The 24,659-nt window shown below is 40.2% G+C and overlaps 2 protein-coding genes across 8 annotated transcripts in view; one reads left to right on the top strand and one right to left on the bottom strand.

Annotated features, from left to right (window-relative positions):
• Positions 1–24,659, bottom strand: part of STRN3 (striatin 3) — a 98,149-nt gene that overhangs the window by 73,023 nt on the left and 467 nt on the right. The window lies entirely within an intron of this gene.
• Positions 24,033–24,659, top strand: part of AP4S1 (adaptor related protein complex 4 subunit sigma 1) — a 63,297-nt gene continuing 62,670 nt past the window's right edge. For 5 of the 6 annotated variants that reach the window (XM_036353949.1, XM_036353894.1, XM_036353922.1 and 2 more), the window contains exon 1: positions 24,033–24,194. The gene's annotated coding sequence lies outside the window, so the exon portion shown is untranslated. Of the gene's footprint in view, positions 24,195–24,428; positions 24,581–24,659 lie in introns of those variants that run through there. The other variant, XM_036353912.1, reaches the window with a different exon arrangement.

The following is a 24,659-nucleotide window of genomic DNA, read 5'->3' as shown; positions in this document are numbered from 1 at the left end:
CTATCTGCTCCCTAAAATGACAGCCCGATGGAAATATTATAAGAAGACTTACACTACAAGATCACAAGATATTGAAATGGACAATCAAGATATGAAACAGTTCTCAACTTCGATAGTATTCAGAGAAATAAAAATAAAAAATAAAAAAGAGTAACAAAATACCAGATTGGCTGAAGTTTTAAAAAACCTAACTATACTATTTGTTGAGGAAGGTATGAATCAACAGATACCAAAATATCCCTAGATATATATCCAAAAGAAATGCATGTGAATACTAGGAGATCTATAAAAAATATTCCCAGGACCAATTTTTGTTTAATCCCCACCTGAGGATATTTTTCCATTGAATTTTAGAGAGAGTGGAAGAGAGAGGGAAAGAGAGAAATATCAATGTGAAAGGAACACACTGATTGGCTGCCTCTTGCACCTGTCCCGACCAGGGCCTGGGCAAGGGAAGAGCCTGCAACCAAGGTACGTGCCCTTCACTGGGCCCTTTGGTCTGCACGCCAACGTTCTATCCATTGTGCCAAACCGGCTAGGACCCCAGAATCCTCCTATATAATAAAACCCTAATATGCAAATCGACTGAACAGTAGAATGACCAGCAGAACGACCGGTCGCTATAATGTGCACTGACCACCAGGGGGAAGACAATGCAGCAACCCCCCCACCACCCAAGAGGGAGGCGACTGGTGGAGGCGATGGGGGTCAGGGCTGGCCAGTGGGTGGTGCCAGGCCGCCAAGCCAAGGCAGGTGCTAGCCGGGGGGTGGGGGGGGAGCGATCACCCCGCCCGCCAGTTGCCCCACAGATGGCCGTGATTGCCGGCCAGGACTAGGGACCCTACCCTATATATTGGGAACAGCCTCTTAGATTTAAAAATTAAAACCTGGCAAAGCTACTCTAACACTGAAAGAATACGATGATGCAGCAATGACATGCATGGACTGTGGCTTGCACATCTTGTGGTCAGTCCTGATTCTGACACTTATAACTCTGTGACAAGGCCAATTACTTAACTTCTCTCTGCTTCAGCTTTTCCACCCATTAGATGGGGGAAATGGTATTACTGCCTCAGAAAGATCAGGGCAAAAAAATGTAGCTGCCCATACAATAGCAAGATGCCTTTCACCTGTATGAAAAGTATGGTCACTGGTACATACAGCGAGAGGATGCAGGCTGGGCTGAGGGACCACCCCTCACCCCGTGCATGAACTTCGTGTACAGGGCCTCCAGTATTTTATAATTAGTCAAAGACTACAGATATCTATCAATTAGAAAAAAGATAAAATCACAGTACAGTGAAATACTATAGAGCAGAGAAAATAAGCTACAGTTATACACAATGCAGATGAACCAACATAATATTAAGAAACAAAGCAAAACAAAAAAGACAACATTCTATATAATTCCATTTGTAGAAAGTTCACTATTAGGCAAAACTAAACTAATGAGCAATGCACACTTAGATAACATATAAGGGTAACATAACATTAAGAAAAACAAGGAAACAATACCAAAAAAAGGATAGTGGTTACCCTTATGTGGGAAGGAGGCAGTGGTGATTTAGAAGGGACAGGTTGTGAGGCTTCTAGTGTGCAGGCAATGCTCTATTTCTTGACTTCTCCAAGAGTGATACCATGGAGGCTCTTTTTATAATAATTGGTTAAACTGCATGATGTTTCATATACTTTTCAGCATACATATTATATTTCACAAAATATCAGGTTGGCTAAAATTTTTTAATATTTTAAAAATTAATCTCACTCTTAAGGGTTAAATTCAAGAAGTGTATTTTTATTGTGAAGACTAGAGGCCCGGTGCACAAAAATTTGAGCACTTGGGGCGGGGGGGGTCCTTCAGCCCGGCCTATGCCCTCTTGCAGTCTGGGACCCCTCAGAGGATGTCCACCTGCTGGCGTAGGCCTGCTCCCTGGGGGATCAGGCCCAAGCTGGCAGTCAGACATCCCTCTGGCAGCCCGGCAGCCCGCGGGGGATGTCCACTTGCCAGCGGGGAGCAGGCCTAAGCTGCAGTTGGAAATCCTTAGCGCTGCTGAGGAGGCGGGAGAGGCTCCCACCACCACCGCTGTACTGGCAGCCGTCAGCCTGGCTTGGGGATGAGCAGAGCTCCCCCTGTGGGAGTGCACTGACCACCAGGGGGCAGCTCCTGCATTGAGCGTCTGCCCCCTGGTGGTCAGTGTGTGTCATAGTGACCAGTTATTCCCAGTCATTCCGCTGTTAGGGTCAGTTTGCATATTACCCTTTTATTATATAGGATAGAGGCCTGCTGCATGGGTGGGGGCTGGCTGGTTTGCCCTGAAGGGTGTCCCAGATCAGGGTGGGGGTCCCGCTGGGGTGCCTGGCTAGCCTGGGTGAGGGGATGATGGCTGTTTGCAGGCTGGTCACACCCCCTTCAGGGTGGGGGTCCCCACTGGGGTGCCTGGCCAGCCTGGGTGAGGGGCTGATGGCTGTTTTCAGGATGGCCACACCCCCTTTAGGGTGGGGGGGTCCCCCCTGGGTACCTGGCCAGTCTTGTTGAGGGACTGAGGGCAGTTTTCAGGCTGGCCAAGCCCCACGGCGATGGAAGCTCCCAGCCTCTCTCTTTTTTTTTTTAATTCTGGGATTTATTTACCTTCTATAATTGAAACTTTGTTGCTTTGAGTGGAGCTCAGAGCCACTGCAACAGCTGGGAAACTTGGCTTCCTCCATCATTGGGGCAACCAAGCCTCCTGCTTGCTCCAGCTCCGTGGCTGCCGGCTGCCATCTTGGCTGGGTTAATTTGCATATAGTCTCTGATTGGCTGGTGGCCATGGCTTGAGGTGTAGTGAAGGTATGGTCAATTTGCATGTTTGTCTTTTATTAGTGTGTAGATAAGGTGAAGATCCAGGTCCTTTAGTTAAGAGAAAAAGGTTCTACAATAACTTAAATAAATGGTCTTTTTTAGAAACCATAAGTTTTAATTTTTTTATTTGCCAAACTCAACTGATTTTAATGTTTTTAATTATTTAATATCAAGAGTAAAAGAGTAGATGATTAACTTGATTACTACAAACATTATTTGTACAGGGAAAAATAAACTTTTATAAATTTTTTTCCAAATCCAATCTCAGATAATTGGGAGTAACAAATCTTTTTAATTTTTAAGGTAAGTTTTCTTCTTCTAAATATAGGTAAAGGTACTCACTGGGACCATATTTTGTTTATCACCTGAGTTTATTAATCAATCAACATGTAACTATAGCATGAGAATCTAATACTTGATATTGACAGATCATTTTTAACTGCAAGACCACTAGAGGTCACCAGTGCAAAATGATCAACATGGATTCAACAAATATAAACCTAACATTATTTCACAATTACTGATGTTTTCAATGTTTCTAAAATAAAAGTATCTTGCTTGAAGTGAAGAAATAAATTCCTTATAATGTGCATTACTTTAAACAAATTTTAAACTAAATGCAAACACAAGATATAGGTGAACTTTGTTTCAGTTAATGATTTTAAGACCTTCTTTGCTGAGGTTTGAAAGCAAATTAAAGATAAAAATCTGTTTATAGCAACTAATAAACCCTTAATTCCACTATTTAAAATAGTAAGGTATAAGCCCTAGCTGGGTAGCTCAGTTGGATAGAGCATCATCTCAATACACCAAGTTTGTGGGTTCAATACGGGTCAGGGTCCCATATTGATTATACAACCAATGAATGTATAAATAAATGGAACAACAAACTGATGTTTCTCTTTCTCTCTCTCAAATCAATAAATAAAAGAATTAAATAGTAGGCTATTAACAAATGCTAGTACCTTCTCCCCTTAATGGTCAACTAAAATTATACACGTGATTCTATTCCAAACAATTAAATAATTTGGGTTAAGCAAGATTCAGCTATAAATGATTTAAGCTATAAGTAGTACATGGAGTCAGCTGGCCCACTGACATTGTATATAAAACATAAAATGCAAAAAATGTCATATCATACCAGGTTTCAAAACCTAATTACTTTAATCATTAAGGAGCTTAGTTTTTAAAAACGCACACTTAGCTTCATAATTCAATGTGTTGACAACTCTCGTCACAGAAATCTTTGTAAATCATCTATAATAATGAAAGCGTAATATGCTAATTAGACCGGACATCCTTCGGGACAAAGCCGCAGCGGAGAAGCCACGTGATGGCGGGGGCCGAGCCCCTTGCACGAATTTTGTGCATCGGGTCTCTAGTCTAATAATACAGGCAGTCAATTCTCCACTTAACAAGGTGCATGCGAAAGAAGAATAAATAGCACCTCATACCTGTCAGAATTGCTATCATTAATGAATCAATAAAGAAATGTGGCCGAAACCGGTTTGGCTCAGGGGATAGAGCATCGGTCGGTCTGTGGACTGAAAGGTCCCAGGTTTGATTCCGGTCAAGGGCATGTACCTGGGTTGCGGGCACATCCCCAGTAGGAGATGTGCAGGAGGCAGCTGATCGATGTATCTCTCTCATCGATGTTTCTAACTCTCTATCTTTCTCCCTTCCTCTCTGTAAAAAATCAATGAAATATATTAAAAAAAAGAAAAAAGAAAGAAATGTTGGCGAGGATGTGGAGAAAAGGGAACCCCCATGCACGCTTAGTAGGAATGAAGATTAGTGCAGCCACTATGGAAAGCAGCATGGAGTTACCTCAAGAAATTTAAAATGGAACTGCTTTATAATATAGTCCGAGCAATTCCACTTCTGGGACTATGTCTGAAGAAATCCAAAACACTGATTTGAAAGAATATATGCACCCCAATGTTCACTGCAGCATCATTTAATATAGCCAAGATTTGGAATCAGCCTAACAGTCCATCAACAGATGAGCGGATAAAAAAGCTGTGGTACATTTACATAATGGAATACTACTCGGCAATAAAAAAGGGAAATATTAGAGAGAAACCAAGATGGCGGCATAGGTAAACACCGGAAATTGCTGCCTCACACAACCACTTCAAAAATACAACTAAAAGACAAAAGGGACATAATCCAGAACCACAGGAAGGCTGGCTAAGTGGAAATTCTACAACTAGAAGGAAAGAGAAAAGCACACTGAGACTCAGAGGAGGTGCGGAAGTGCATGTGGAAAGGGTTGGCAACTGAGGAGGCTGAGGATGCAGTTGTTTTTTTCAATCGGGAGGGAGTCTCAAGCTCCCGACTGCTCTGAACTCCAGTTCCAGGCGAGTCTCTGGGGACCCAGACTCATACAGGGAGAAACTGGACTGTCTGACATCGGTCGAAACTCGAGGGCGGCTTTCTCTCAGAGCTGCTTGCAGCGATTACTGGGACACTGAGATGCAGGACCTCTTAGGGTAGGACTGAGGATCTGCCATAGCTGTTTGCTCCGCCCTGTTGATTCCCTGAGACCCCGCCCCACCCAAGCTGTGCGCAGAGGCTTTTGCATATGAAAGGCCTGGCCCTTTGCAAGCTGAAAATTACCTAACAAACTGCAGCTGGGTCAGAGAGTCCCAGAACTTCCAAAAGAAGGCCCAAGGCCCCACAGCAGCTTGCATTGCTTCTCAGCTGGGCCTCATCTGGGCACCTCCAAATCCCAAACAAAGAAGAAGAATCTGCAGATCTCTCCTTAGCTGCTGCTGGGTAGCCTCAGGCAGAGGCTAAATTAGCACCTCCTTAGAAATCCAAGAGCTAGTGTACCCAGTGGTCAGAGTGGGACCATCCAGATTACAACTCCTCAGATCCATAAGGGACACACTCAGGGGGCAGAATCAGTGAGCACCAAAGCCCCACTGAAGCAAGTCTTGCCCCAGAAGGGTGTCTCTAGCACAGAAATTCTCCCACTGTAGACACAGCTGCCAATTGGCCTGGAGCTCAATTCCTCCCAGTGATACCTACAACAATCAAGGCTTAACTACAACAAGACTGTGCACAAAGCCCACAAAGGGGTTCACCAAGAGTGTCCACCTCAGGTAATTGGGGAGGCTGAGCCACTGGGCCCCTAATTCCATATACTAGAAAAATCACTTGGTCTTCACTTAACTCAAAAGCATATTCTTCTTAAAATTACCTCTATTCTTTTCCTTTAATATTAGTCCCCCAATGATCAAAAACAGTAAATACTTGGCACCACAAAAAATAAATACAAATGTAAATTCTAATCCAAGAGTCAAGTGACAATATTCAATTACAATTCAGATGATCCAAAAACATTATTGAAACTAAAATACTACATTTTTAAATTCTAGAGCACTGTCAGACATCATTTGAAAACTATGTTCATTATATAAATCTGTCTGCAAATAAATAGTGAAGGATTTCCATTATCTGATAACCCATAGTTATCAGGAAGAACTTTCCAAAGATATCTGTGGAATCATCTTCCAGGAAAGTTAAAAATAAATCATATTCATCTGTCCAAATTAATTTCAGGGGTGATGAAAATGATAGAGTCCAGAAGTTGATTTTATTATTACTGTTGTTATTGAAGCATGTATATACTAGTATTGTTTAACATTGTTTCAAAGAGCAGCAAGATGACTTTAAAGGCCAAAAAACACTGCTGTTTCAGAACCCTAATACTGTCTTCTTAGAAACTAAGTTAAGGAGTTGCTAAAAGTATACTAGCCTGGGAGTTTGGAAACCTACTTTTTTGTTGTTAATCCTCACCCGAGGATATTTTTCCAATGATTTTAGAGAGAGAGTGGAAGTCAGGAGGAGAAAGAGAAACGTTGATGTGAGAGAGAACTTGATTGGTGAGGATAGATGGTCTATCCACTGACCAAACAGGCTAGGGTAGAAACCTACATTTTAATCCTTACTTATTACTAACTAGCTTCATAACCCTTTATCTTATTCTCAACCTCCTCATTTGTCAAAAGGGCTGAATTAGATGTCTTTTTAAGACCTGTTTGCTATAAATTTCAGTCCCTAAGATTAGCATTGTAAGGATTAGATCACACTAGAGGCCTGCTGCATGGATTTGTGCACTGGTGGGGTCCCTCGGCCTGGCCTGTGGGGATCAAGCCAAAACCAGCTGTCCTACGTCTCCTGAGGGTCCTGGATTGCAAGAACAGTGTAGAGTGTGAGAGAATTATATGTAATAGTTTTCTCATGAGAAAAACCGATTTATTAAAAAAAATCACTTAAAAAAAATTTTTTTTATTGCTAAAAGTATTACAAAGGGTATTACATATGTGTCCTTTTTTTTCCCCCGCCCTTAACAATCCCCTGGCCGGCCCTACCCTCCAGTGTCTAATGTCCATTGGTTATGCTTATATGCATGCATACAAGTCCTTTGGTTGATCTCTTACACCCATCCCTCCTGCCCCCCAACCCTCCCCGGCCTTCCCGCTGCAGTTTGACAATCTGTTTGAGGCAGCTCTGCCTCTGTATCTACTGTTCAAAAGTTTATAATGGTCTCTATTATCCATGAATGAGCGAGATCATGTGGTATTTTTCCTTCATTGACTGGCTTATTTCACTTAGCACAATGCTCTCGAGTTCCATCCATGCCGTTGCAAATGGTAAGAGTTCCTTCTTTTTTACAGCAGCATAGTATTCCATCGTGTAGATGTACCACAGTTTTCTAATCCATTCATCTACTGATGGGCACTTAGGCTGTTTCCAGATCTTAGCTATGGTGAATTGTGCTGCTATGAACATAGGGGTGCATATATCCTTTCTGATTGGTGTTTCTGGTTTCTTGGGATATATTCCTAGAAGTGGGATCACAGGGTCAAATGGGAGTTCCATTTTTAGTTTTTTGAGGAAATTCCACACTGTCTTCCATAGTGGCTGCACCAGTCTAAATTCCCACCAGCAGTGCACGAGTGTTCCTTTTTCTCCACATCCTCTCCAGCACTTGTCGTTTGTTGATTTGTTGATGATAGCCAGTCTGACAGGTGTGAGATGGTACCTCATTGTTGTTTTGATTTGCATCTCTCGGATGATTAGTGACCTTGAGCATGTTTTCATATGTCTCTTGGCTTTCTGAATGTCCTCTTTTGAAAGGTGTCTATTTAGGTCCTTTGCCCATTTTCTGATTGGATTGTTACACTTAAAATTTTTAAGTAAAATTATAATTAAAAGAACTCACATAAAGGTATATGTAGCAGACAGGGATATGCTTCCCCTGTAGAAATAAAGGATTTATTTCCGCTGCTGGGAGCGCTGTTGGAAAACAGTTTTCACCTGTCAGGCCCTTTCAGGAATGCTTCAGCTCACGACAGCTGCCTGCCCAAGTGGCCTTCATTGAGTGACTGATCAAAACAGGTCCATAAAGGGCCCAGCACCTTGCCACAACTTTGGACAACTCTGAAGTTTATCCCAGCTTCGAGTTCCTTATAAAGTCAACTGGCTTTTTTGATACTACTTTACAGCCCAATTTATCCCTCTGCTTCCTTTCCATTCCTTCTACAGATGTTGTCCTAAGAACATTCCCTAATAAACTTCTAAGATGCTAATCGCCATCTCAGTTAGCTCTTCCAACTAGCAGCCACTGGTGATGGGAATGGTTCAAGAAAGCAGGCTCCAACACAGTGGTTCTCAACCTTCCTAATGCCACGAACCTTTAATACAGTTCCTCATGCTATGGTGACCCCCAATTTCATGTTACAAATTGAACATAATTAAAGCATAGTGATTAATCACAAAAACAATATGTAATTATATATGTTTTCCGATGGTCTTAGGCGACCCCTGTGAAAGGGTCGTTCGACCTCCAAAGGGGTCGCGACCCACAGGTTGAGAACCGCTGCTCTAACATGAAGTTTTGGAGTTCACCATCTACTTGGCAAAGAATCCCATGGTGGTGAATAGAGCCCCTAGCACAAAGTGGCAGTGCAATTGTTAAAACTTTCACTATTGTCAAAACCGGTTTGGCTCAGTGGATAGAGCGTCGGCCTGCGGACTGAGGGGTCCCAGGTTCGATTCCGGTCAAGGGCATGTGCCTGGGTTGCGGGCACATCCCCAGTGGGAGATGTGCAGGAGGCAGCTGATCGATGTTTCTCTCCCATCGATGTTTCTAGCTCTCTATCTCTCTCCTTCCTCTCTGTAAAAAATCAATAAAATATAAAAAAAAAAAAAAAAAAAAACTTCACTATTGGTAAACTAGATAGTTTTCAGTGGAAGGGAATATACAAGTTGGCAAACTCTTTAAAAGGATCACATAGTATTTCATATTCTTCTTTGTTGTTTTTTGTTTTACAACTCTTTAAAAATGGGACATTACAAAAACAGGCATGCCTTGGACTGGATTTGGTCTGCAAATCATAGTGTGCCAACCCGTGCACTAGAAGTCCAATGTATCTGGCATTTGAGAAATATTAGGACCATAAAATTGGTTTGTTGTTACCAAAGGCAATTGACCCTTTGGAAAACATAACAAGAAGTAAAATGAATAATCCTATATAATAAAAGCCTAATATGCAAATTGTCCCCTTGACCGGGAGCTCGACCGCTCGCTATGACGTGCGCTGACCACCAGGGGGTGATGCAGAACATGACAGGTGTTGATAACGTGGTGCTGGCAGCCGACAGCAGTGGAGGCGCTGCCTGCCCCAATGGGCCCCGGTGAACGCGGGACCACAGTGGGATGGCGGAGCAGGTGAGCAGGCAGCGCCAGGTCAAGGCGGGAGCGAGCCACGCCCAATCGCTCCGCAGATGGCGACCAGCAGTGGCGGCGGCAGGGCCACTGCCCAGCTCCCGGGTGCTGGGGGAACCAGGCGGGGGCCCGATGACTCAGGCGAAGAGGGGCATGCGGCGGCCCATGTGCTGCCCAGGGCCCGGAGATCAGCTGGGACCTGCCCTTCCACACCAGACCCTCACACTTCGATCACAGGCCAGCCCTAGGGACCGCACCCATGCACGAATTTCGTGCACCAGGCCTCTAGTAGAGAAGTAAAAGCTAAGTGTGAAAGCCAGAGGTTCTTTGGTAAGGAAGACACTCATCTCTAGCAGCAGAAGGCCACAAAGGACCAGGACTTAATCATAAGAGTGGTAGAGCTCCAAAGAAAGTTAAACTCTATACAGATCTGCTATGCTAAGGCACCCATGGCAAAGGGAAAAAAATAGAACCCTGAAAAAGGAACGGGGCATGGGTTGATTAACTGAAAATCCGTAATCCCCAGGTTCGCTTGAGCCATCTCACTTGGAGAACAAACCCACATATCCTTATTAACTGCTAATGTTACTCTCATCAGCTAGAATAGCAGAGTACAGACTTCTGAAATTCTCTCCTTCATGAAAGTAATGAGAACACTGGCAAATGTTCTAAGAATGAACTTTTTCAGAACTCTGGAAATTACAAAGGACTGCAGCAATCTGGGGAGTGTTTATTCAACAAATATGGCAGAATCTCAGTAAAAACAGCAAGCTTTGTGGTATTTTTATTTGCCCTGTTTCCATCTACCCTTTCCCAGTTCCACAAAGCCATGAAACCAACAGCCTGCAATCATAGTGGAAAATCACCAGCCACTAGAAGGGACAGAAGAGGGTTGGAGTTCCTTACAAGTCCCATTCACAGAAAACTGTCATTACTTGCAATGTCTGGTGGCTCTCTGGAAAACTCTAGTACCAAACTGTCTTTATTTGGCTGACTCTGAGCTCATTCAGTGCAAACAGCATGTTATGTTTTGTTTTGTTTTTGGTTGGGGAGTGGAGTGCCTTTGGTGAAAAACAATCACAGGCAATTGTCAAACATTGTGACTGCCTGAGGTGATGGACAATATTTGGGGGGAAACAATAGGATAATAAAAAAAAAAGTTTACATGAAAAAACTGGGGAATGAGATATCCATGGAGACTCTCTGGCAAGCTCCAAGGTATTCCTGAAAAACCAAAAGGCCACAAACAGGCATATCCTATGCACATGCTTAGAAAATATCTGAGAAGGCCCTAAACCAGCCATGGGCAAAGTACGGCCGATCCTGCCGTTTGAAATGAATAAAACTTAAAAAAAAAAAAAAAAAAAAAGACCCTACCCTTTTATGTAATGATGTTTACTTTGAATTTATATTAGTTCACACAAATACTCCATCCATGCTTTTGTTCTGGCCCTCCAGTCCAGTTTAAGAACCTATTGTGGCCCTCGAGTCAAAAAGTTTGCCCACCCCTGCCCTAAACTCTTACTTCTGGCTAACCTTTAGGCTCAGAACAAGTAGGAAAAGAGAGCTATGACAGAGTTACTGTCTGGCTGTGTCTTGAAGGCATGTCCCAACACACATATGGAGACCCACACCCTGAAAAGCTTACATGTTCCAGGTATCCAAGGAAATGTCTACCTACTCATTAGCTTAACCAGTAAGCTAACTGAACGGAAACTTCAGTAACCACATAGAACAACAAAAACTACATATTTTATGATATTAATTCCAAAAACTCACTAAATAAACAATAATAACAAATAGCAACAATAAACAATCCTGAGGAGAAGGGAGAATTCAATTTCTACAGTTGCTACATTATTTAAAATATCTAGTTTTCAACAAAAAATTATGAAGCATGAAAACAAAATATGGGAGAGGGGGAAAGGGGAGTCAATATAAACTGCCCCTGAGGAAGGCCAACACTGAATTTACTAGATTAAGACTTTTAAGTCAACTATTTTAAATATGTAAAAACAACTAAAGGAAACTATGTTTAAAGAACTAAAGGAGAGTATGAGAATGATGTCTCACCAAAGTGAGAATATCAATAGAGACAAAAATTATTTTTTAAAAGGATCAAAAAGAAATTATAGAATTTGAGAAATATACTAACTAAAATGAAAAATTCAATAGAGGGGCAACAGTAGATATGCACACAGAAAAAACAATCAGCACACAGACAGTATAAATATATTTGTTTTTAACTTTTTCTCCTATCTGATTTAAAAGACAACATTAAGCAGTAATTGAAATATGTGTTAATGAGTGTACAATAAAGATGCAATTTGCAGGATAACACAAAGGATGGAAAAGGAAATGAAGCTTTATAGAAACAATTTTTGTATACTATTGTAATTAAAGTGCTATTAATTTAAACTAGAGGAAATGTTAACTATAATCCTCAGGACAACCATAAAGAAAACAACTAAAAAAATTGCAGTGAAAGAAAAATAAGGAAGTTAAAATGATAAACTGAAAATATCTATTTAACATAAAAGAGGGCAATAATGGAAGAAGGAACAAAAGGAATCTGATCTTTAGTAGTGAGGTCTTCTCCAGGGACCCTGTTTAAATAATCTTACACACAAATCTATTCCTTATCTATTATCCTTCTCTGCTTTCCTGTTCTCTATAGCATTTATCACCATCTGAAAAACTTTATTTTCTTTCTCTATCCACTAGAACTTAAGCTGTAAGAGGGCAGAAGCTTTATTTTGTTTCTAGTTTTACTAGAGGCCTGGCCTTTGGGGATTGGCCGAAACCTGCAGGCCTACGTCCCCGGGAAGGACTCCGCTCCTGTTCATCCTGAGCCTGCTGACGCCACCGCCACCACTTGGTAGGCTCACTGGGCTCCGCTGGGTGTCTGAGCAGCGATACTGGCGCGCCCATGACCTAGAAGCAGCCGACGGCTTGCACTCAGTCCAGATGCCAGTCCCCATCCCCGTCCAGGTCCGGGTCCAGATGGGAGAGGGGCGCACAGGGGGAGTGTCCACGGGAGAGGCTCTCAACCCCCGCAGCTGCTCTCGCCGGCCTCATGGCCGCAGGTTGGTGCCCATTGGTCAGTTGAGTGGCCTTTCCGCTGTGGGAGCACACTGACCACCAGGGGGCAGCTCCTGCGTTGAGCAGCTGCCCCCTGGTGATCAGTGCACGTCATAGCTACCAGTCAAGCAGTCACTTAGGCTTTTATATATAGAGAAGATTCCCAGTGCCTCACACACACCTACCGAGTAAGGTGCTCAATAAACAGCCAATAAATGAATAAACAAATGAACAATCAACAGAGAGAAGTCTTATAAGAAAAAGAAATGTCTCCCATTTTCAGAGTGGCCTAAAAGAAAGAAGTATGTGTGTACATGTACCATTTGTAGATTTGGTAGCCGTAATAAAAGAACTCCGCATCTAATGGGGTTCTATTTTCTTTGTGAAGTAGGAGGTAAGACATCCGCTGAGTTAGAGAGGAAGGTGGTAGGGATTAAGATTGATAGAGGGTACCAAATGCCTAGATGCTTCTGTTGAAATTAGTACCTAAATCAGATTCAAACTGTAATATGTTTGATTGGGCACTGTTGCCTTGACTCAGCAGTCACATGACTTCATGTAAAATTCATGTCCATCATAATTTCATGCATTCTTGTAACAAAAAAAAGTGCTCAAACTTTAAAAAAAATCAATAGAAATGAATGCTTTTAACTCAGATTTTTAAAAAAGCAACATACCTGATTAAAACAGTCTACAACCTGTAAGTACTCAATTTTTCAATTTTGTTATCAAGTAAAAGTCATTTATACAAAAAGGAGTGAAAACAGGGCCTTGAAGAGATATTTGTACATGCATGTTTTAGCAGCATTATTCTTAATAGCTAAAAGGTAGAAGCAACCCAGTGTCCATTCATTTGATGAATGGATAAGCAAACTGTGGTGTGTTTTCAACCTTAAAAAATAAATTCTGGTCCTAGCCAGTTTGTCTCAGCGGATAGAGCATTGACCTGCGAATAGAAGGGCCCTGGTTTGATCCCGGTCAAGGGCACATACCTTGTTTGCAGGTTCTTCTCCAACTGCGGACCCTGGTCAGGGTGCATGCAAGAGGCAACCAATTGATGTATTTCGCTCACATGGCTATTTCTCTCTGCCTTCCACTCTCTCTTAAAAAAAAAAAAATCAATGGATAAATATCCTCGGGTGAGGATTAAAACTATAAAAATTTTAAAAATAAAGTCATCAAAGCATTTCTATAGAAAATCAATCAATAAATAAATTATGACATATGCTACAACATGAATAAACCCTATAATGCTAGGTAAAAGAATCAGTCACAGAAAGACAAATACTGAAATGATTCCACTTATTTGAGGTACCCTGTCAAATTCATGGAGACAGAGAGTAGAATGGTAAGTGGTTGCCAGGGACTAGAGGGACTGGGGTATTTAAGTTTCAGTTTTACAAGATGAAAAGAGTTCTAGAGATGGACTGTGGTGATGGTTACACACTATGAACATGTATAATTAAAAGTGGTTAAGATAATTAATTTTCTTATGTATATTTTACCACATTAAAAAAATTGTGGGAGAGCCCTAACCAGTTTGGCTCAGTGGATGGAGCGTCGGCCTACAGACTGAAGGGTCCCAGGTTCGATTCCAGTCAGGGGCATGTACCTTGGTTGAGGGCACATCCCCAGTAGGGGTTGTACAGGAGGAGCTGATTGATGCTTCTCTCTCATTGATGTTTCTGACTCTCTATCCCTCTCCCTTCCTCTCTATAAAAAATCAATAAAATATATTTTAAAAAATTGTGGGAGTAGAGTCAGTTATAGTATTGTTTTATGTATTAAAGCAGCATAAATGACATACCATCACTTAAAAAAAAATTTTTAAGTCCTCACCCAAGGATATGTTTTTTTATTGATTTGAGAAAGACAGACAGAGAGAGAGAAACATCAATGTGAGAAAGAAACATCAATCAGCTGCCTCCTACACATGCCCCAACCAAGGATCAAACCCACAACCTGGGTATGAGCCCTGACTGGGAATCGAACCCACAACCTTTTGGTGTACAGGACGATGCTCCAACCAACTGAACCACCCAGCCAGGGCAACATACTGATACTTTTAAAGAAAAAAACAAACACTTTTCTCTTTAGAGGTTGAATTTAAATAAAAAGAAATTTGTACTATATGTCATGTTTGTTTATACCAGATAGCCCAGATAGCACAACAAAAGCTAAAGTTTTGAGATACCCACTGGCTTAGAGGAGGAGACTTAAAAAACAAAACAAACAAACAAAAAACTGAACCTGGTATACAAAAAATAGGGTTTAAAGATACCAGCAAAGGTGAAAACATCAACATAGAACATAAGGACACTGCAAACCAGAAAAATAGATTATGACTAAAAGGAACAACTAAAGGAAAGCCAAGGACCTGAAGTTTATGTTAGCCTGGTAAGGTCAAAATGATAAGAATCTAGGGAGAAAGTGATCATATACTAATGGAGGATATAAGAAAGAGAACTGTGGAAAGAACTGACAGAAAACTTGAAGAAAACCAGACTCCAAAGAGTTCAGCAGGTATAGAATATTATCCTGCAGATTGGCTCAATATACTAGTAAAATGGACCAAGGATGATACAATATTTCCATATACTTCTTTTTTAAAAATTACAGTTATGGACATCATAGGAAGTTATCTGGAGAATCCAGAATTATAAGCTAAGAGAACCCATTATAAACAAAGCTTTAAGAAAACTAATTTGTGGCAAGGCTAAAGCAGATTAAAAGTCACTCAATAATTTTTAATGGAAATGAAAGTGAGTTTTAAGAAAAGGTTGTTTATTTTTTAAAAGATATATTTTTATTGATTTCAGAGAGGAAGGAAGCGGGAGATAGAAACATCAATGATGAGGATCGAGCGCGCAACACAGACATGTGCCCTTGACAGGAATTGAACCTAGGGACCCTTCAGTCCGCAGGCTGACGCCTCTATCCACTGAGCCAAACCGGCCAAGGCAAGAAAACGTTGCTTAAAAAGCTCATAGCTACCAAACAGATAGTCAATGGTCACCAATATTTGAGGAAAGCATTAGGTAAGAAAGAAGAGAAGCAAAACAAAAAAGAAATTCAAAGGAAACCGACAATTCAGGGAAAGAAAACTTCAACAACAAAAATCCCACCATGCTAAAAAAAAAAAGAAAAGAAAAGAAAGAAAGAAAGAAAGAAAGAAAGAAAGAAAGAAAGAAAGAAAGAAAGAAAAGAAAAAAACAAGTATCTTTCTTTTAAAAGTTCAAGCAAGAAAATGTTTTTGTAAATTTAATAGGATTGAAAAGTATAGTTGAAGAAAATAAACCAAAAAGAGAAGGAAAAACAGGAGATAGAAGTAAAACTTTTATATCAGCAGGTCCATCATGAAATGCTCTAAGGCAGCAGTTCTCAACCTGTGGGTCGCCACACCTTTGGGGGTCGAATGACCCTTTCACAGGGGTCACCTAAGACCATCAGAAAACACATATATAATTACATATTGTTTTTGTGGTTAATCACTATGCTTTAATTATGTTCAATTTGTAACAATGAAAATACATCCTGCATATCAGATATTTACATTACGATTCATAACAGTAGCAAAATTACAGTTACGAAGTAGCAACGAAAATAATTTTATGGTTGGGGGTCACCACAACATGAGGAACTGTATTAAAGGGTCGCGGCATTAGGAAGGTTGAGAACCACTGCTCTAAGGACTTGGTATTACAATAATGCTTCTCAAAAAAGATTAGTACTGCCTCCCCCTAGGGCAGTGATGGCGAACCTTTTGAGCTCAGCATGTCAGCATTTTGAAAAACCCTAACTTAATTCTGGTGCCGTGTCACATATAGAAATTTTTTGATATTTGCAACCATAGTAAAACAAAGATTTATATTTTTGATAGTTATTTTATATATTTAAATGCCATTTAACAAAGAAAAATCAACCAAAAAAATGAGTTCACGTGTCACCTCTCACACTCGTGTCATAGGTTCGCCATCACTGCCCTAGGGTGATGTTTGAAATGTCTGGGACATTTCTAAACGTTTCAATAATTAATGACTTATACTGGCATTTAATGCCCAGAATCCAGAATACTCAAAACCCTGCAAGCACAATACAGGCCAACACAAAAATGGTACTACCTAAATGCATACAGTACCCTCTACTGAGAGATACCAGACTATGGAGTAAAAGAATTCTTTCAGTGCCTAACAAATATGCATTTTCATAAAATTTAATAAAACCACGATAAACAAAAGATACCAAAACAAATCACACATACGAAAAAAGGATCAAGAATCATAAAAGCATCAAAAAGCAACACTGGAAGTCCAAAGACAAGAGAAATGCCTTTGAAATGTTGATGGCAACTTATTTCCAGCCAAACTACCAAACAAGTGTGAGAATAAAGTAGATATTTAAAAAAAGATTCAACATCCTAAAATTTACCTCCTTTGCAACTTTTCTCAAGAAATTATTAGATAACATTTCTGCAAAACAAAGAATTAAGCCAAATACAGATGGGGAATAAAATCCAGTTTTTTTTAAAAAATGGAGGGGGATCATAGCTGGAAAACAGCAGACATAAATTTCATAGTAGTAACTGTATAACAGGAGAACAGCAGAGGTTTCAGAATAATTACTCTATAACAAGTCTTAAGAACGCGTCTAGATGAGAGCAAGGGAATTAACAGCTCTGGAAGGCAAGTCTTCCCCACTTTACTCTCTCCCCACAAGAGGCAAAACTGGTAGATAATGTTATGTGCTTGCCAGTTTGAAAACCCTGATGGATTTGTAGAAACTTTTGGAAAAATAGCAACAGATGCATATAAAACTAATAAGCAAATAAAAAAGCAAATAACTCCAAGGAAAAGAAAAAATGAACAGTAAAGGGCAAGTATTCACACAATATGCTTTCAGACTCTCGGATTACTTCCATGGTCAATGTAAAAACTAACGATTTAACTAGTTTTATTACCTATATTGGAATATGGTGAAAGGAGATGTAAGAAGTGTGATAGGCCCTAGCCTGGTAGCTCAGTCGGTTAGAGTGTCACCCGGATACGCCCAAGTTGCGGATTCAGTACCCGGTCAGGGCACATATAAGAAGCAATGAATGCATGCATGGGTGGAACAACAAATGAATATTCCTCTCTCTCAAATCAATAAATACATTTTAAAAAAAGAAGTGTGATAAGTCCTCAATTGCAGAGACAAGTATCGTTGTATAATTCTATTTTTTAAAAATAAGGATGGCCCTGGCTGGTGTGGCTCAGTTGGTTGAGAGTTGTCCTTTGCTCTGAAAGGTCATTGCCGGTTAGATTCCTGATCAGGGCACATAAATGGGCTATAGGTTCGATCCCTGTGGGGCACATATGGAAAGCAACAGATCGACATTTTTCTCTCAAATCGATGTTTCTCTCTCCCCCTTCCTCTCTCTAAAAATAATAATTAACAAAAAGCTCATGCTTTAAAAATAATTCTTGGCATATAGAAAGTGCTCAATAAATATTAGCTATTTATCTGAAAGCCCATTATCAACACAGGTTTCACATCACCATTTATTTTCTTGGCATCCAGTTAGTTAATTTCTGGTTTATCACATTTTTCTTTTTCAGAGTACTAGCTCCATGAGGTCAAGGTCCTTGCTTCATTCATCATTACACACCCAACAGCCCAGCATAAAGTAGCACTCAAATATATTCACTGAATAATTACACCAGATGAATAAAACTCAAAGACTATATATATATATATATATACACACACAGATATATATATATATATATATACACACACACACACACATATATAGATAGATAGTATCTAGTGATGGGAAGGATAATTATACTAGGTATACCAGTTAATAATGAGGATTTTTTTTCAATAAATGGAGTTACACATATGTTGATATATATGCGATTTGATATGTATGCTATTTTGTTGTATTGACCGCAAGCTTCAAAACTTCATGTCAAATTTGCTGAAGGTGTTAACATCATAGATATTTTTATGCTTAAAAATGTGAATTTCATGCCAAAAAAGAACATTTGCGGGAAATCTTAATTCACTATTTTGAAGAAAAGTGCTGCTGAAAGTTATCGTATACTTTGGGAAGCTTATGGTGCTTCATGCTATGGTGTGACACAGAATTTTAGTAATTTATGTGTGCCATGAGATGAAAAAGGTTAAAAATCGCTCGTCTAGGGATCACTAACCTAGAATTTATTGGCACACATAAATTACTAAAATTCTGTGGCACACCATAATGGTGCTTCATGCTATGGTACTTCATGAGAGAGAAAAATGCTCCATCTCAAGATACTTGTGAACGCTGGTTTAAATGCTTTAAAAGTGATGATTTTGATGTGTTGGCTGTTGTCATTTTATTAATCTCTGAAATTAATAAAAATATATTAAAAAACAAACAAAAACTCAACAAAGAAAACAACTGTGCCAACCTTACTGAGATGTGTTTTAGGATTAAATGAGTAAATATTGAGGAATTAAAATGACAGCAAACAGTAAATAATAAATGTTAGCTATTAACATGGTATGGTAAGTCATAGCTGAAAATCTCATTTCAAATGAAATGTACAGTGGAAACAAGAAAAAAACCCAGTACCCCAGGTAACAACAATTAGGAACAAAGAAGAAAAAGCAAGCATGGAGAAAAGTGGTAAGTGGACCAAAGGGAAAATAGGGAATTACAGAGTAGAAATCAAAGAAAATAATTTTTTGAGGAAGAAACAGTCAATAGCAGAAAATGCTGGTTAAGTAGATATAGTCTGTAAGAAAGCCAAAGGATTTGGCAATTTGAAGGCCAATCAGGAATAGGAAAAAACAAGCCAACAGCATTCTACAAAGTGCTCAAGTGGGTATTAAGGAATGAGTAGGGAGCAACAAGGCAAACCATAAAGCAGGGTTAAGGGGTAAATGGAAGAGAAAAAAATTCTAGGTTAGTAATTCCTAGACGAGCGATTTTTAACCTTTTTCATCTCATGGCACACATAAATTACTAAAATTCTGTGGCACACCAAAAAAATTTTTTTGCCGATTCAACAAGAAAAAATAGGTATAATTTTGTTGTTGTTGTTATTAATTCTCACCTGAGGATATTTTTTCCATTACTTTTTTAGAGGGAGTAGAAGGGAGGGAGGAAGTAGAAGGAGGGAGAAGGAGAGAAACATCAATGTAAGAGAAACATATCGATTGGTTGCCTCCAACACATGCTCCAATCAAACCTGCAACACAAGTGCGTGCCCTTGAACAGGAATCAAACCCAAGACCTTTCGGTTCATGGGCCGACACTCTAACCAGTGAGTCACACTGGCCAAGGCAAAATAGGTATAATTTTGATTCATTCACACCAAACGGTTATTGTGTTGGCTGTTATTTTTTTCCATTTGACAATCTAAGGGAAAAGAGGTCAGTTGCCCCTGACTAAGTAGTCAGGTATTGCATGTTTTACTTTTAGTTTTTAAATATATTTTTATTGATTTCAGAGAGGGAGATAGAAACATCAATGCTGAGAGAGAATCATTGATCGGCTGCCTCCTGCACGCTCCCTACTGTAGGATCAAGCATGCAACCTGGGCATGTGCCCTGACCGGAAATCGAACCATGACTTTCTGGTTCATAAATTAACGTTCAACCACTTGGCAACACTGGCCGGGAATGGTATTGCATGTTTTAAAAATTCTTGAGGTACATCAACTAAAAATCACTACCCTAGACTTTTGGTTTTCAAAGCTTTCAAAAAGAAACAGGGAGAATGACATAGGCTGTAGACTCGTAATCCTATTGAGTAAAATATTTTTTACTCTATTGTCACCATCATTTCAAATAGGAAACTACATTACAGTATTTCATAGTAGAATCATAAAAATGCTGTAATAGAAAAGGCACCGGAACTTCCAAATCATCATTCTTGACTACCCTAAGAAAATGCTGACAATAAAAGGAAGAGTGCAGGGGAAACAAAGTTCTTCCCCCTTTAATTAAAAATGAAGAATTAAAAAAAAGTGAGAAGAAATCAAGTTACATGTGAGAAAAATATGTCCGATAGGGTAAGATTGTTAGGTAGCAATATCTGTCGTGTTATGACAAGTCTATATGCCAGTGTGTGCAAACACAAACACTAATTAAAATTTTTATATTTGCTGAAGAATTAGCAGTTTTAGAATACAAATTCCTGGACTATATTTTCTGTGTATTATCTATGACATATTTTTATAGTCGACAAACAGCATTTTATATATACCATAAGTGAATTTTTTATTACATACTAACTATAGAAACATATAAGGACATTGTTGCAATATACATGAACTACACTTGCTACATCATGGGAGCTCAAAAGAACTTTTTGAAATGTACTGAAGTGATGCCATGTGATGGTAGACAAAGAATTACAGGACAGACTCCATTTCTATGAAAAAATGTAAGATGACCATATAATATAGTGGTTACAAAAGTGGTAGTAAGAACATAGGCTTTGAATTCAGACCAACCTGGGTTCAAGTGTCAACTGTAACACTTTAAAGCTGGGTGACCTTGCAGTTATTTAACCTAAATTTGTCTCATCTGTAAAACAGGAATGGTACGTCCATAAGATTGTAATGCTGATTACAGGGCAGTTATTATTTTTATACTAGAGGCCTGGTACACGAATTCATGCACCAGTGGCGTCCCTCAGCCTGCCCTGTGGGATTGGGCCAAAACCAGCTCTCTGACATCCCCCAAGGGGTCCCGAATTGCGAGAGGAAACAGGCCAGGCCAAGCCAACAGACCCCACTGGTGCACAAATCAGGGCCAGGGGAGGGACACGGGAGGTTGGCCAGCTGGGGAAGGACTGCAGGAGGGTTTCAGGGCGTGTCTGGCCCATCTTGCTCAGTCCCAACTGGCCGGACCCCAGCAGCAAACTAACCTACTGGTTGGAGTGTCTGCCCCCTGGTGGTCAGTGCATATCATTAGCATATTACGCTTTGATTGGTTGAATGGCCGACAGGTCAACCAGGCACTTAGCATATTAGGCTTTTATTATATAGGATAACATGAATTGCCAAAATCCTACAAAGTCCATTTTTTCCAAGTCCTAGGCCAAATTTCTGGAGGATGAGGCAGAAACCTGCATTTTTTTTTTTTTAAAGTTTTAAAAGTGATTCTGACTGGCATTTTTGTTCAGAATTCACTGTCCTAGAGCCTTACTAACAAATATTTTAATACAAGGTAAGGCACCCATACAAAGATAAAAAAAAAAGCTTTAAGACATGAGCCTTTGGTTAGTTCCAAGTTTCTTAAATAGGGCTTTACCCCAAATTCCTTTTAGAAAGAAAAAAAGCATATTGAAAAATTCCAATTTAAAATCTTTCAAAGTCAAGGAATACATGATTCCATATTAAATTTTTACATTAAAATTAGGTATATCTTTGCCTCTTCATATTCATTATTGAACAGTTTCATATGTGTAAATGAACAGTGTACCCAAGACTATATACAATATGTAGGTTGTCTTATTTATCTTTCTTAAAAAAATAAGTTTAAGTTTACAGTTGAAATCCACTGATGCATCACTTAAACCCTCCCAATAAATTTTTATTCAACACAGACATTTTAAAATGTGCACAATTTTACTAAAGACTGAATGCACTTAAAGCTAATTCAACATTGCAGAAGCAAACCTGAAACCCTACTAAGTAACTCAATAAAACATTTTAGAGAAATGTATAGAATAAAAGCATCTGAACACAATCATGAACATTTTATTTCAAAAAATATCAGTATGAAATAATGAAAATCCCTGGAAAAAATTAAGAGTCTAGAAACCCTGTAGAACTTCTTCAAAATAAGCAAGCAATCAAGCAAACAAAAAGCAGAGCTTAGAATGGCTATATCAGAACTAATATGCCAACAGTAGATCAACTGAAAGCAAACAAGCAAGTAAAAGGAATCTTCCTTTAATGACTTTTCTGTTACTGTCAAGGAAAAAACTAGATGAGAAGGCAAGGACCAGGGCAGACAACACAGACCTCACTAATGTATGTATCTTACTAATTTAGACAAATGACATTTTTCTCAGCTACTTAAATTACTGAAGCTTATAAATGAGTAATGCAATTGCTAAGCTGAAAAGTGGTAGAATTCAAGCTTTTGTGCAACAGTACAAAGTTCATAAACACTATTTCAGACTGGTGAAGTATTATTTAGTGAGCCCAAGTTTCGATGCATTTACAAATGCAATTTTAAAAAACAAATGCCTATCTTCACTCACACATAATATTAAGTTTGCAACCTGGTGTGGTAGAAAGTTGTGTATCAGCAGAATTCTTATAAATCCCAGGTATTTTAAAGGAGACTATACATACAGAAGTCTTAAAAAATGGACAATGTTGACTTAAACTTTTTGAAAGTTGTATTTCTAAAAGCCCTATAATATCTCAAAGCACAATCCTAAAACATTGACTTCACTAACAGGTGTTAATCTATAGTTAATTTTTTCAAAACTTGCTAAGTGTCAAAATATATAACTACTCTTACCCTTTACCCACTTTGTAGAGTCAAATAAAAGTTTACTAGTTCAAAATCAAACCGAATATATATATATATATATATATATATATATATATATATATATATGGATACCCATATATATTTCTTTGAGTTCACCCTTTCTAAGTTAATCCAAAATTCCTTCTTTAAACACATTTTCTTAACTATTCACCATAGGCATAAATGACGTATGTGTGAGTGAATAATACTGCTGACACTCTAAATATATATACATACCAATCTGAAGAACAGGTGCAACACTATTTAGATACATGTGTTTTTTTCCCCCTTCTAAGCCTAAATTTGACATGGCAATGTACCCCCAAATGTTGAACAATCCTTTTAACAATATGCAACCATTCTGAAATCCAAGACATAGAGACCTTAAACTACCAACATCTACCAAGACAGGCAAGCCAGCCCATCCAAGTTTCACCTTAAGTAGGAAGGGTCCTGAGGATACATACATTTGCTTCACCTCTGTGAGGTAGTAAACTGAGATGAAAACATTTTACTCCCAGCTAGCATTAATTATTTTCCTCAGTCGTTTCACAAACACAACACAGATCGTCTAGGTTGGTTTTTACAGGTAAAGAAGAGGACGGAGGAGGGGGAGACCTGGTGAAGGGTACCCTACAAAAAATTCAGTACTGATATACCTCGTTTTATTGCGCTCCGCTTTATTTCTTCAGATGATGCGCGTGTTTGTTTTTTTTACAAACTGAAAGCAAGACCCTCCACCCGCAAAAAATACTGCCACTTGATCAAATGCAGTGGGTCTGGAGCCGAACCCTCAATCTCTCCAAGGTACGCCTGCCTGGGAAAGGCTTGACGAGCTCGTCCCTAAACTCAGGCAGAACCGAAGGGGAATGAATCTAAGTGCATGAAGCCAGCAGCCCGGGTGGGAAGGCACTTCCAGTCGCGGGAGGACATGAACACTGCACAGGCCAGCGACAGGCTTCAGAGCAGCCCTGGGAAGGAGCCCGGTGGTCAAGGGGCAAGCAGGTACCAACTCCAGGGGAGGGGGCCAGACGGGCCAAATGGGAAAGGGGGGTGATCCGGGAGAAGGTGGTAAAATACCCGTCCCAGGCCCTCTCCTCGGGCGCTCCATCTGCAGGGGCCACACACGAGAGCAAGTTCCGTGCTCAGCAGCCCACGCCGGACTCTCCCCCCGAGAGGCGCTCAGCCCCCGGCCCCGGCGCCCGGCAGGCCGCCTCCGGGAGCCCCCGCAGACGCCATAGTCAGAGCCAAAATGGCTGCCCCGAGGAAGCTCGCACCGCGCAGCTAGCGAGGGCTGGGGAAACCAGCTTCTGCGGGGCCGGGGGAGGAGGACTCCCGGAAGAACCGTGGCTAGGACCGGCGCCCCCCCCCCCCCCCCCTGAGCCGCACAGGTAGGTCCCTCCGGGCTTCCCCAGGCCGCGCGGGCTCCCTCCGAGGGAAGCCCCGTTCCCACCCGCGCCGGGAGCCCCG

Source organism: Myotis myotis, unplaced genomic scaffold (assembly GCF_014108235.1).
Source record: "Myotis myotis isolate mMyoMyo1 unplaced genomic scaffold, mMyoMyo1.p scaffold_m19_p_1, whole genome shotgun sequence".
NCBI classification, from domain to species: Eukaryota; Metazoa; Chordata; class Mammalia; order Chiroptera; family Vespertilionidae; genus Myotis; species Myotis myotis.
This window is presented reverse-complemented; position numbering and strand designations above follow the sequence as displayed.